Source organism: Eriocheir sinensis, chromosome 42 (genome assembly GCF_024679095.1).
Source record: "Eriocheir sinensis breed Jianghai 21 chromosome 42, ASM2467909v1, whole genome shotgun sequence".
NCBI lineage: Eukaryota > Metazoa > Arthropoda > Malacostraca > Decapoda > Varunidae > Eriocheir > Eriocheir sinensis.
Window position 1 is genome coordinate 3,194,871 of NC_066550.1, and position 12,500 is coordinate 3,207,370.

The 12,500-nt window shown below is 47.3% G+C and overlaps 1 long non-coding RNA gene across 1 annotated transcript in view; it reads right to left on the reverse strand.

Moving 5' to 3' along the window:
- LOC127009830 (uncharacterized) overlaps positions 1-12,500 on the reverse strand; it is a 68,157-nt gene that overhangs the window by 20,370 nt on the left and 35,287 nt on the right. The window lies entirely within an intron of this gene.

Genomic DNA, 12,500 nt, shown 5'->3' on the forward strand with positions numbered 1-12,500 from the left:
TCTCTCTCTCTCTCTCTCTCTCTCTCCATCAAAATGCGAGAGAAATAGAGGGAATATTGAGAGGGAGGGAAAGGGGGTGAAGAGGAGGAGAAGAAGAGGAGAGGAAGAGAAGAAAGAGGGAGGAATAGGAGAGGAAAGGAAGAGAAGGGGAGGAAGGAAAGAAAAGAAGAAGAGGAAGGAGAAAATGGGTAGAAGATGGGAAGGAAAGAAAGGGGAGGAGAGAAGGGACAATGAAGGGTCGAGAGAATATAGAAGAGGGAAAGGAAGGAGGAAAGGGGTAAGAAGGGAAGGGGAGGGAATGGAAGAAGGGAAGGGAAGATAAAGGGAAGGAGAGAAAATAATGGTAAAAGAAAAGGGGAAGGGAGAAGGAAAGAAAAAAGGGAAAGAAGGGGAGAGAAGGGAGGAAAGGGGAGAGAAGGGGAGGAAAGGGGAGAGAAGGGGAAAGAAGGGGAGGAAAGGGGAAAGAAGGGGAGGGAAGGGGAAAGAAGGGGAGGAAAGGAGAGAAGGAGAAAGGGAGAGAAGGGAGGAAAGGGGAGAAAAGGAGAGGGGAGGAAAGGGGAGAGAAAGGGAGGAAAGGAGAAAAGAGAAGGAGGGAAAAACGAAAAGAAGAAGATTAGGTGAACAGAGAAAGGAGGAAGAAGGAGAAGAGGAGGAGGAAGAAAGAGGGGAGGAGGGGAGGGGAGGAAGCCATCACCAGTAAGAAAGCCAACAATTAACAGACACAAATTCAAAGATAATTAAAAGTGGGAGAGAGAGAGAGCGAGGGGAGGAAAGGGGAGGGGAGGAGGAGGGGGCGGGGAGAGGCCTAAGATCACTTGATTCCCCTTTCATTAGCATGGGTCGCACCTCAATTAGGAGAGAGAGAGAGGGAGGAAGAGGAAGAGGAGGAGGAGGAGGAGGGGAGAGGAGGGAGAAAGGGGAGGGGGGAGTACCAGATTTGGCAACTAAGAACATTTTCCCTTATCGAAGACGGAAGGGAAGAGGAGGAGGAGGAGGAGGAGGAGGAGGAGGAGGAGGAGGAGGAGGAAAGAGTTGGAAGTGGAGATTGGTGTCGAGAGAGAGAGAGAGAGAGAGAGAGAGAGAGAGAGAGAGAGAGAGAGAGAGAGAGAGAGAGAGAGAGAGAGAGAGAGAGAGAGAGAGAGATAGAGAGATATAGAGAGAGAGAGAGAGAGAGAGAGAGAGAGAGAGAGAGAGAGAGAGAGAGAGAGAGAGAGAGAGAGAGAGAGAGAGAGAGAGAGAGAGAGAGAGAGAGAGAGAGAGAGAGAGAGAGAAAACTATCTATGCACTACATAAAACTCTACGGTAAAACATACTAACATTTCATTACTCTCTATTATTATTATTATTATTATTATTATTATTATTATTATTATTATTATTATTATTATTATTATTATTATTATTAGATAGAGAGAGAGAAAGAGGGAGAGAAAGGGAGATAGAATATAAAAAAAAGATGAGGGAGGAGAAGGAGGAGGAGGAGGAGGAGAAGGAAGAGAGGATCAAGGAGGGAGAGAGAGAAATGGGGGGTGGGGGAGGGGGGGAGAGGGGAGTGATGGAGAGGTCAGAGAGAGAGAGAGAGAGAGAGAGAGAGAGAGAGAGAGAGAGAGAGAGAGAGAGAGAGAGAGAGAGAGAGAGAGAGAGAGAGAGAGACCATGAGAATAAATATGAAAGAAGAGGAAGGGGAGGAAGAGGGAGAGGAAGAGAGAAAAGAAGGAAAGGAAGAAAGGAAAAGAAAACAAGAGAAAAAGAAGAAAGCATAAGAAAGAAGAATGGAAGAACAGGAAAAAATAATAAGGAAAAGAAAGGAAAAGAGAGGAAGAGGGGAAGGAAAAGGGGGATGAGGAGGGGAGAGAGGAAGAGAGAAAAGAAGGAACAGGAAGAAAAATGGAAGAACAGGAAAATAAGATAAGAAGTAAAATCAGGAAAAATAGGAAAAATAAGCAAACTAAAAAAATAAGAAAAATAGGAAAAGAAAAATAAGTAAAATAGGAAAAATAGGAAAAAAATAGGAAAAAAATAAGAAAATAAGAAAAAATAGGAAAAAATAGGAAAAAAATAGGAAAAAAATAAGAAAAAATAGGAAAAAATAAGAAAATAAGAAAAAATAGGAAAAATAAGGAAAGGAAAGAAAAAACGAAGAGAGGGGGAAGTGAAGGTCAAGGAAAGGGAAGAAGGGGAGAGGGGAGAGGAGGGGGTGATGGGGGTGAGGGGGGCAGATATATGAGGGGAGGTAAAGAGGAGGAAAAGGGGAGGTGAAGATCTGAGGGGGTGAGGAGGGGAGGGGTGAAGGAGGGTGAGGAGGGGAGGGGTAAGGAGGGGAAGAGGGGGGGGAGGAGGGAGAAGAGGGGAGGGTATGAGGGGAAGAGGGAGGTGAGAGGGAGGGGAGGGGGAAGGGTGAAGGGTGGGAGGAGGGGGCTAGACAGGTGCCCCCTGCCCCCCTCATTAACGGGTATTCTGCCACCTCTTTTATATGCTGTCCAGGTAACCCCAGAGTCAGGTAACGCGCCCCTCTCACCCCCTCTCTCTCTCTCTCTCTCTCGACTGACCACAGAGAGATGAGTTTAATGGAATTTTGACATTTACTGCTCTCTCTCCTCGCCCTCTCTCTCTTCTCTCCGTGGTCAGCCAAAATAGATGGTCTCTCTCTCTCTCTCAAAAGTGATGCTCTGTCCCTTTCTCCTCCTCCTCCTCCTCCTCCCTCCTCCTCCTCCTCCTCCTCCTCCTCCTCCATTTACCTCCTTCCTCAAGTCGCCCTCCTTTCCCTCCCTCCCTCTCTCCCTTCCTTCCTTCTCTTCAAGTATCCTTTCTCCTTCCTTCCTCCTTCCTTCTCTCTCCCTCCCTTCTTTTCTTTCCTTATTTATTCTCCCTTTTCTTTTTCTTCTCTCTTTCTCTTTCTTTATCTTCTCCTCCTTCTTCTCTCCCTTCCTCCCTTTCCTTCATTCTCCCTCCCTTTCTCCTTTTAATCTCCCTTTCTCCTCTTTTCATCTTCCCTGCTCTCTCTCTCTCTCTTCTTTCTTTATTTTCTCCCTTTCTCTCTTTCTTCTTTCCCTTTCTCCCTATCATCTTTTTCCTCCCTTTCCTTTTTTCCTTCCTATCTTTTCTCTCACTCTCTCTCCTATTTCTCTTTCCTTTTCTTCTCCTCTCTTCTCTCCTCTCCCTCTCTTTTCCTCCTTTTTCCTCCCTTTCTCTCTTCTCCTCTCCTCTTCCCTTCCTCCCTTTCTTTCCCTCTCATTCTTGAACCTTTCCTCATCTTTTTCCTTCTCTTCCTTTTCATACTCTTCATCTTTCTATCTTCTCTTCCCCTTCTTCTCTTCTTCTTCCTTCCCATCTCCTCCCTTTCTCCCTTTTTCCTCTCCCTTTCTTTTCTCTGACTCCCTTTACTAAATCTCCCTATTCTTCCCTTCCTCTTCTCTTCTCCCCTTTCTCTTCTCCCTCCCCTCTTCCCCCTCTTCCCCTCTTTCCTATCATCTCCCCTCTTTACTTTTTAATTTTCTTCCCTATCCTTTCCTTCTCCCCTTTCTCATTTCTCCCACCTCCTTCCTCTCTCCTTCCTCTTCTCTTGACACCCTTCACCTTTACTCTCCCTCTCCCTCTTCCCTCTCCCCTTTCCTCCCCTTCCGAACTCCCATTTCCTCCCTTCTCCCTCTTCTTTCCTTCTCTCCTTTTCTCTGACCTCCCCTTCTTTTCCTCCCACTCTTCCCTATCCTCCCCTTCCCTTCCCTTCCTCCCTTCCTCTCCCCCTTTTCCAATTCCTCTTTCCCTCCCTATTATTTTCCTCTCACCTCCCTATCCTCCTCTCCCCTATCCTCTCTTTTCCCTCCCATTCCTCAACTCATCCCCTCCCATCTCCTCCCTCTCTATCATTTCTCTCTTCTCCCTCTTCTCTATTTCCACCTTTCCTCAACTCACCCCCCACCCCCCTCCCACCTCCTCCCCTCTCTATTATTTCCGCTTCTTTCCCTCCCACCCTTGACACCCCTTACCCCCCCCCCCCCACCCCCCCCGGCCCCCCTCCAGTAGTGTTATGACAAGACAGTCGCGTTTTAGCCCCTGTGTGTGTTTTACCGCTCCTGGGCTGCTCTATAACATGTGGGGAGGGGGGAGGGGCGAAGGGGGCACACTCACCTGCCCCTCTCCTACGCCCCAGCCACCCACCCACTAGCCTCTCTCCCAGCCTCCCAGCCAGCGCCTCACCTCCCCATTGTTGTGTAAGTAAGGTTCGGGGCATACGCTATAGCTACGCGTGGCATCGGTGCTCATCTCCGTAACACTGGTCCTTGAGTCTGTGGTGGGAGGGAGCCTCGGGACACATGGCCAGTGTGAATTTAACTTAACCTGACCTGACCTAACCTAACCAAGCCTAATCTATTCTAAACTAACTTGACCTACTCTAACCTAACCGAACCTGACCTCATCTAACCAAACCAAATTTAACTTAACCTGACCTAATCTAACCTAAACTAACCTGACGTCATCTAACCAAACCAAATTTAACTTAACCAGGCCTGACCTAACCTAACCAAACTTAACCTAATCTAACAACCTAACCTAACCTAACCTAATCTAACTTAACACAGCCTAACCTAACTTGGCCTAAGCTGACCCAACCTAACCTACCTGATCTAACCTAACCTAACCTAACCTAACCTAACAAAGCCTAACCTAACATGACCTAAGCTGACCCAACCTGACCTAACCAAATGTAACTTAACCTAACCTAACCAACAGCAATACACAGCCACATAAATAGTAACCCAACATTGTTAAAAAAAAAAAGTGGAAGGGAGGGAGGAAGGGGAAACAGGGCAAGAAGTGAGGGGAAGAGTAACGAAAGGGAAGGGAAGGCAAACGGAAGGGAAGGGAGGGTAAAGGAAGGGGAGGAAGGAAGCGGGAATGCATGAGGAAACAGGGAGAGGGAGAGAAAGAGGGGAGGATATAATTGAGGGAGGGAGAGAGGAGGAAGGGAGGGAGAGGAAGAAGGAAAGGAAAAATAACATGTATAGAAAGACGGATGGAGAGAAGAGAAAGGAAGGGAAGGAAAAGGGAAGGAAGGGAAGGAAAGGGAAAGGAGAAAAGGAACGGACAGAGAAAGAAAAGAGAATGGAAGGGGAATAAAAGAAGGGAAGGGAAGGGAAGGAAAATGAAAACGGTGGGAAGGGAAGAGAAGGGAAGGGAAGGGAAGGGAAGGGAAGGGAAGGAAGGGAAAGGAAGGGAAAGGAAGGAAGGAAGGAAGGAAGGAAAGGAAGGGTAGGAAGGAAAGGTAAGTGAAGGAAGGGAAGGGAAGGAAAGGAAGGAAGGAAGAAGAGAAGGAAGAAAAGAAGGAAGGAAGGAAGGAAGGAAGAGAAGGGAGAAGAGAAGAAAGGAAGGAAGAGAAGGAAGGGAAGGAAGGGAAGGGAAGGGAAAAGAGAGGGAAGGGAAGGAAGGGAAGGAAGGGAAGGGAAGGAAGGAAGAGAAGGGAGAGAGAAGGGAAGAGAGAGAGAGAGAGAGAGAGAGAGAGAGAGAGATTAATTTATTTGTTACGCTGCCCTGCTCAACACAAAGTTTCTCTCTCTCTCTCTCTCTCTCTCTCTCTCTCTCTCTCTCTCTCTCTCTCTCGCTCACCACCATCCCCGTCCAGACTTGACCAGCATATAATTTCTCCTCCCCCCTCCTCTCATTCTCCTCCTCCCTTCCTCAACAAAAACCAGACACAGACCTCCTCTTCCTCCTTCCATTCCTCCTCCTCTCCATTCTCCCTCTCCCCTTATTCTCTTCCCTCTTCCCAACCATCTCAACCTTCCCTACCCTTCAACCCCCTTCCCTGTGTGTGTGTGTGTGGGGGGGTGAAAGTATGTATGTATGTATGTATGTATGTATGTGGGTAGGTGGTCGGTCAGTCAGTCAGTCAGTCAGTCAGTTAGTTAGTAGATAGATAGATAGATAGATAGTTAGATTGATTGATTGATAGGAAGACAGATAGGAAAGTAGATAGATAGATAGCAAGACAGATAATCATAGGTTAGCAAACACATACATACAGAATAAACAAACACTACCACATATCAAAAGCCAAACAGGTAAGCAATCAGATGGCTGATAAACAGCTCAACACACAGGTATAGGGCGGCAGGTTAATTAGACAGGTGGGCAATGGAAGAAGGGGGAAAAGGTCGCACACACACTGTCTAATGATACACACCCATTGATAGACCCTAAGCTTGAACTGCCTTATGATAATTAGTGGGGAGGGGGATGGGGAGAGGAGGGGGAGGAGGATGAGGGAAGGAGAGGAGAGGGGGAAGAGGGGGGATGAGGGAAGGAGAGAAGATGAAGGGAGATAGGGGAGAGAGGAGGGGAAGAGGGGGAGGAGGGAGGAGGAGAGGAAGATGAAGGGGAGATAGGGGAGAGGAGGGGTGGAAGATGGGGGAAGAGGAGGAGAAGAGAGAAGGGGAGATAGGGAAAGAGGGGAGGGGAGGAGAGGAAGATGAAGGGAGATAGGGAAGGAGAGGAGGGTGGGGGAAGAGGGGATGGGAGAGAGGGGAAGGAGAGGGGAGATGAAGAGGAGAGGGAAGGAGAGGAGGGTGGGGAAGAGGGGATGGGGAGTAGGAGGAAGGAGAGGAAGATGAAGGGAGATAGGGGAGGAGAGGAGGGGGGAAGAAGAGATGGGGAGAGTAGGAGGAAGGAGAGAAGATGAAGGGGAGATAGGGAAGGAGAGGAGGGGGGGAAGAGGTGAGATGGGAGTAGGAGGGGAAGGAGAGGAGGATGAAGGGGAGATAGGGAAGGAGAGGAGGGGTGGGGGAAGAGGGGGGGCTGGGGAGTAGGAGCGGAAGGAGAGGAAGATGTAGAGGAGAACGGGGAGGAGAGGACGGGTGTGGGAAGAGGGGGGATGGGGAGTAGGAGGAGAAGGAGAGGAGGATGAAGGGGAGATAGGGAAGGGGTGGTGGGGTGGGGGAAGAGGGGGGGGATGGGGAGTAGGAGGGGAAGGAGAGGAAGATGAAGGGGAGATAGGGGAGGAGAGGAGGGGTGGGGGAAGATGATGGGGAAGGGAGGAGGAGAAGAGGAAGAGGAAGAGAGGGAGATGAAGGGGAGATAGGGGAGGAGAGGAGGGGTGGGGAGATGAGGAGGAGAAAGGGGAGGAGAGATGAAGGGGAGAAGGAATGAGCACTCTCTCTCTCTCTCTCTCAGAATAGGAGGTAAAAATCAGTCCTAAAAAAATCGGGAGACACACTATAAAAAATTCTGCCCGATAAATAACCCAGCGTCCCCTCGGCGTTACATCGAGTCAGAACGTGTATACATAGATTGACGGATAGGCCCAGGCACACACACACGCACACACACACACACACACACACACACACACACACACACACGTGACAGACTATCAAACACACACGGTTATCTCAGGCACGTAATAGTTCAAGCTGTAAATCAGGGCAGCGCGCGGCAGTCGATGGGGGGCTATATGCATGAAGGGGGGGGGGAGGGGGGAGGTAGGGGGGTGGGGAGAGGGGGTAAGGGGTTGTGATGGTAGTAGTAGTAGTAGTAGTAGTAGTGGTCGTAGTAGAAGTATATAGATAGAAAGATAGATAGATAGATACAGTTAGACAGAGAGATAGATAGAAAGACACAGATAATCAGGAAATTCAATCAGTCAGTCAGGTCAGTCAATGTCAGTCAGTCACTCAATAACACAAAAACTCAACAAAAAAAATAATAACACTAAAAAATCACGATAAAATAACAAAAAACAGACGTGAAATATCCAGTTCATTTACACTCTATCTGACGCTCAAATTACGCTTTTTATATTGAGGAGGAGGAGGAGGAGGAGGAGGGAGAGAGGGAAAAAAAAATTATCATCACAAAATCGACTTTGATTGGTTTAACACACACACACACACACACACACACACACACACACACACACAGAGATGGAGATAATTGGAGAGAGAGAGAGAGAGAGAGAGAGAGAGAGAGAGAGAGAGAGAGAGAGAGAGAGAGAGAGAGAGAGAGAGAGAGAGAGAGAGAGAGAGAGAGAGAGAGAGAGAGAGAGAGAGAGAGAGAGAGAGAGAGAGAGAGAGAGAGAGAGAGAGAGAGAAGAGGAGGAAGATGGAGAAAGAGGGATAAAAAAAGATATGGAGGAGAAAAAAGAGGAGAAGGGAAGATAGATAGATAGATAGATAGAGAGAGAGAGAGAGAGAGAGAGAGAGAGAGAGAGAGAGAGAGAGAGAGAGAGAGAGAGAGAGAGAGAGAGAGAGAGAGAGAGAGAGAGATAAGGAAAAGGAGAGGAGGGGAGAAAAAGGGAGGAGGGGGAAAGAGGGGGGAGAGAGGAGGGAGTTGGGGGAAGGGGAGAGAAAGGGGGGAGGGGGAGAGAAAGGGGTAACTACCTGCCTTCATTAAGAACTCAGGTGTTTTGCTGAGAGAGAGAGAGAGAGAGAGAGAGAGAGAGAGAGAGAGAGAGAGAGAGAGAGAGAGAGAGAGAGAGAGAGAGAGAGAGAGAGAGAGAGAGAGAGAGAGAGAGAGAGAGAGAGAGAGAGAGAGAGAGAGAGGAGGAGAGTAATTCCTCACTGATAGTATTCTAGATAATGTTCCTCCTCTCTCACTCTCTCTCTCTCTCTCTCACCCACACTCAAATACTCCCACATCCACTCAATCTCCTCCTCCTCCTCCTCCCTCCTCCTCCTCCTTCTCCTCTAATCATTCGTTTAAGACCTAACCATCATTGTTATCATTATCCCTATTATTATTTTCTTCATTATTATTATTATTATTATTATTATTATTATTATTATTATTATTATTATTATTATTATTATTATTTGAAGTTAGTAAGCCATTTTTACTGGGTCGAGTTAATCCCTTGACGAAAATTGAGAGAGAGAGAGAGAGAGAGAGAGAGAGAGAGAGAGAGAGAGAGAGAGAGAGAGAGAGAGAGAGAGAGAGAGAGAGAGAGAGAGAGAGAGAGAGAGAGAGAGAGAGAGAGAGAGAGAGAGAGAGAGAGAGAGAGAGAGAGAGAGAGAGAGAGAGAGAGAGAGAGGAAGAGAGAAAAGAAAGAGAGAAAGAGAGAGAGAGAGAGAGAGAGAGAGAGAGAGAGAGAGAGAGAGAGAGAGAGAGAGAGAGAGAGAGAGAGAGAGAGAGAGAGAGAGAGAGAGAGAGAGAGAGAGAGAGAGAGAGAGAGAGAGAGAGAGAGAGAGAGAGAGAGAGAGAGAGAGAGAGAGAGAGAGAGAGAGAGAGAGAGAGAGAGAGAGAGAGAGAGAGAGAGAGAGAGAGAGAGAGAGAGAGAGAGAGAGAGAGAGAGAGAGAGAGAGAGAGAGAGAGAGAGTAATTGAGAACCATTTGATGTTATTCTAACAAGATTTTCAGATGGATGTTATAATCGTTCCCTCCAGATAAAGCTCTCTCTCTCTCTCTCTCTCTCTCTGTTTTTCTCATATTCTTCCTTTTATACACCTTCTCTCTCTCTCTCTTTAATGTAAGATTCAGTATTTTGGAATGGGACAAAAATTTTCTGACATTTAATTCTTCTCCTCCTCCTCCTCCTCCTCCTCCTCTTATTATTACTACTATCATTACTACTACTACTACTACTACTACTACTACTACTCTAACCTGACCTTGCTTTACCTAACCTAACTTGACCTGACCTGACCTAAGCTAACCTGACTGAATCTTTGCTTACGAGATGGGGGAGAGGGAGAATAAGGTTGCCCGTTAAATATGTATGGCTTGCTCTGTGTGTGTGTGTGTGTGTGTGTGTGTGTGTGTGTGTGTGTGTGTGTGTGTGTGTGTGTGTGTGTGTGAAAAAGGTTGAGGTTTATGAGAGTGAATAAGAGAATGAATGAAGGAAGGAAGGAAAGGAGGAAAGAAGGAAGGAAGGAAGGAAGGAAGGAAGGAAGGGAGGAAGGAAGGAAGGAAAATAGAAAGAAAGAAAGAAAGAAAGGAAGGAAGGAAGGAAAGAAATGAAAGAACGAAGGAAAAGTAGAAAGAAAGGTTGGTAAAAGGGAAAGAGGAAAGGAAGAAAGGAGGAAAGGAAAAGAAGGAAGGAGGGAAGGAGAAAGGAAGGGAAAGTAAGAAGGGGAGAAAAGGAAGGAGGGATGAGGAAAATAATAATAATAATAATAATAATAATAATAATAATAATAATGATGATGATGATGATAATAAGGGAAAATAAGGGAAGGAACGAAGGAGAGAGAGAGAGAGAGAGAGAGAGAGAGAGAGAGAGAGAGAGAGAGAGAGAGAGAGAGAGAGAGAGAGAGAGAGAGAGACGCACACACTAATACTAGCTAATAACCTCCCTTCTCCCTTCCCTCCCTCCCTCCCTCCCTAACTATTCATCCCATCATCCCCATCTCTCCCTCCTTCCTTCCTCCTTCCTCCTCCTTCCTTCCCTTCCTCCTCCCTCCTCCATTCTTCCTTCTCTCCTCCCCTCCTCTCCCCTACCCCTCTCTCCCCCTCCCCCTCCCTTTCCCTACCCTTCCCTTAACCCACCTTTCCTACTCTACCCTCATCTATCCCTGGCTTTCCTACCTCCACCTCATTCTCTCTCCCCATACTCACCCCATGATCAGCTTATCCTCCGCCAATCATTAGCGTCAACTATACCCGCTAACGACCCTCTCCGGCGGTTAGGGTCGCGCTGAGCTGCCCCTAACAACGTTAACCACCTGATTGGCCCTCAAGGCGGCCACCAGGGGAGGGGAGAGAGGGGGAGGTTAGGTTGGTTTATTTGGGGATGAAAAGGAGGAGGGTGAGATGGGGAGGAGGAAGGGAGAGGAGGGAAACTGGGGGGGGAAGAGAGGGGAGGAGGAATAGAGGGAGGGAGGGAAGATGAAAGAGAGAGGAAGGGAAAGATGGGGGGAGGAAAGGAGGGAGGGAAACAGAAAGACAGAGAAAGGAAGGGAAAGAAAGGGAAGAAGGAAAGTGAGGAGGGAGGAAGGAAATGAACAAGGGAGGAAGGGAGGAAGGGGAAGGGAGTTGGCTTATTACGGGATGACAAGGAGGGGGGTGAGATGGAGATATGGAGAGAAGGGAGGAAGAGAATGGAGGTAAAGATGTATAGAGAGAGGGAAAAACATAGAAGCATAAGGAGTTTGCAGGATATCAATAGGTCTACGCAAGGCAGCTCCTGTGAACCTAACCAAACCTAATATCACTGTCCATACGTTTATCTATTATTTAATGTGTCTATCGTATTGGAACCCACAACATGACTGACCCCACCTAATATCACTGTCCATGTGTTTATCTTATCTATTATCTAAAGTGTCTATCGTATTGGCACCCACAACATGACTGCCAGGCCTGTTCCACTCATCCACCACTCTTAGTAAACCAAATTTTGCGTATATCCTTGTTGAATCTGAAATTATCCAACTTAAACCCATTGCTATGTGTCCTACCCGGTTCTCTTATCATCAAAACCTTATTGATATCCCCCATATTAAAGCCCTTCATCCATTTATAAGCTTCGATCAAGTCTCCTCGCACTTTTCGTCTTTTTAGGGAGTGCAAGTTTAATTGTTCAAGTCCTTTCTCGTATGGCAATTTTCTTAACCCGTGAATCATCTTCGTCATCCTCCTCTGTACCGATTCTAACTTTTTGATGTGCATTCTGTAGCAAGGTGACCAGAACTGCACCGCATACTCAAGATGAGGTCTGACTAATGGAAAGTTGGAAAGTTTCGTTTAGTCGGCGCAACATCTGTGGTCATATGCCGGAGAGAGAGACAGAAGGGGAAGGAATTATAGAAGGCAACAGACCCCAGGAGACGGGAAAAAGTTGGAAAGTTTCGTTTAGTCGGCGCAACATCTGTGGTCATATGCCGGAGAGAGACAGAAGGGGAAGGAATTATAGAAGGCAACAGACCCCAGGAGACGGGAAAAAGTTGGAAAGTTTCGTTTAGTCGGCGCAACATCTGTGGTCATATGCCGGAGAGAGACAGAAGGGGAAGGAATTATAGGAGAAGGCAACAGACCCCAGGAGACGGGACCCACGATTAATACCTGGTACCCATTCACTGCTGGGTGGACAGGGGCGTAGGGTATCGGAAAAGCCGCCCAAATTTTTCCACTCCGCCCGGGAATCGAACCCGGGCTCTCTTGGTTGTGAGCCGAGCGTGCTAACCACTGCACCACGAAGACCCCTCTGACTAATAGAAGGAAGGAAGGAGGTAAGAGAGAAAGGAAAAAAAAAAGGAAAAAAAATGATATATAGAGAAAAGGGAACAGAAAGGGAGGAAAGAAGGAAGGAGGTAGGAGAGAAAAGGAAAAAAAATAAATGATATATAGAGAGAAGGTAACAGAAAGGAAGGAAGGAAGGAACGAACGAGGGAAAGAAGGAAGAAACGAACGAAGGAATAAGGCGATAAGGAGAAGGTTTATTAAGGTCAGACCGGGATTAAACTTGTTCGAGACGTGTTCTGAACGAGTCCGGAGTTGTCTGGTAATGATCGAGTTAAGTTCACGTTTGATACTCGTTCAGATTTGGACTTTTCGAGGTTGGGATGTCCTCT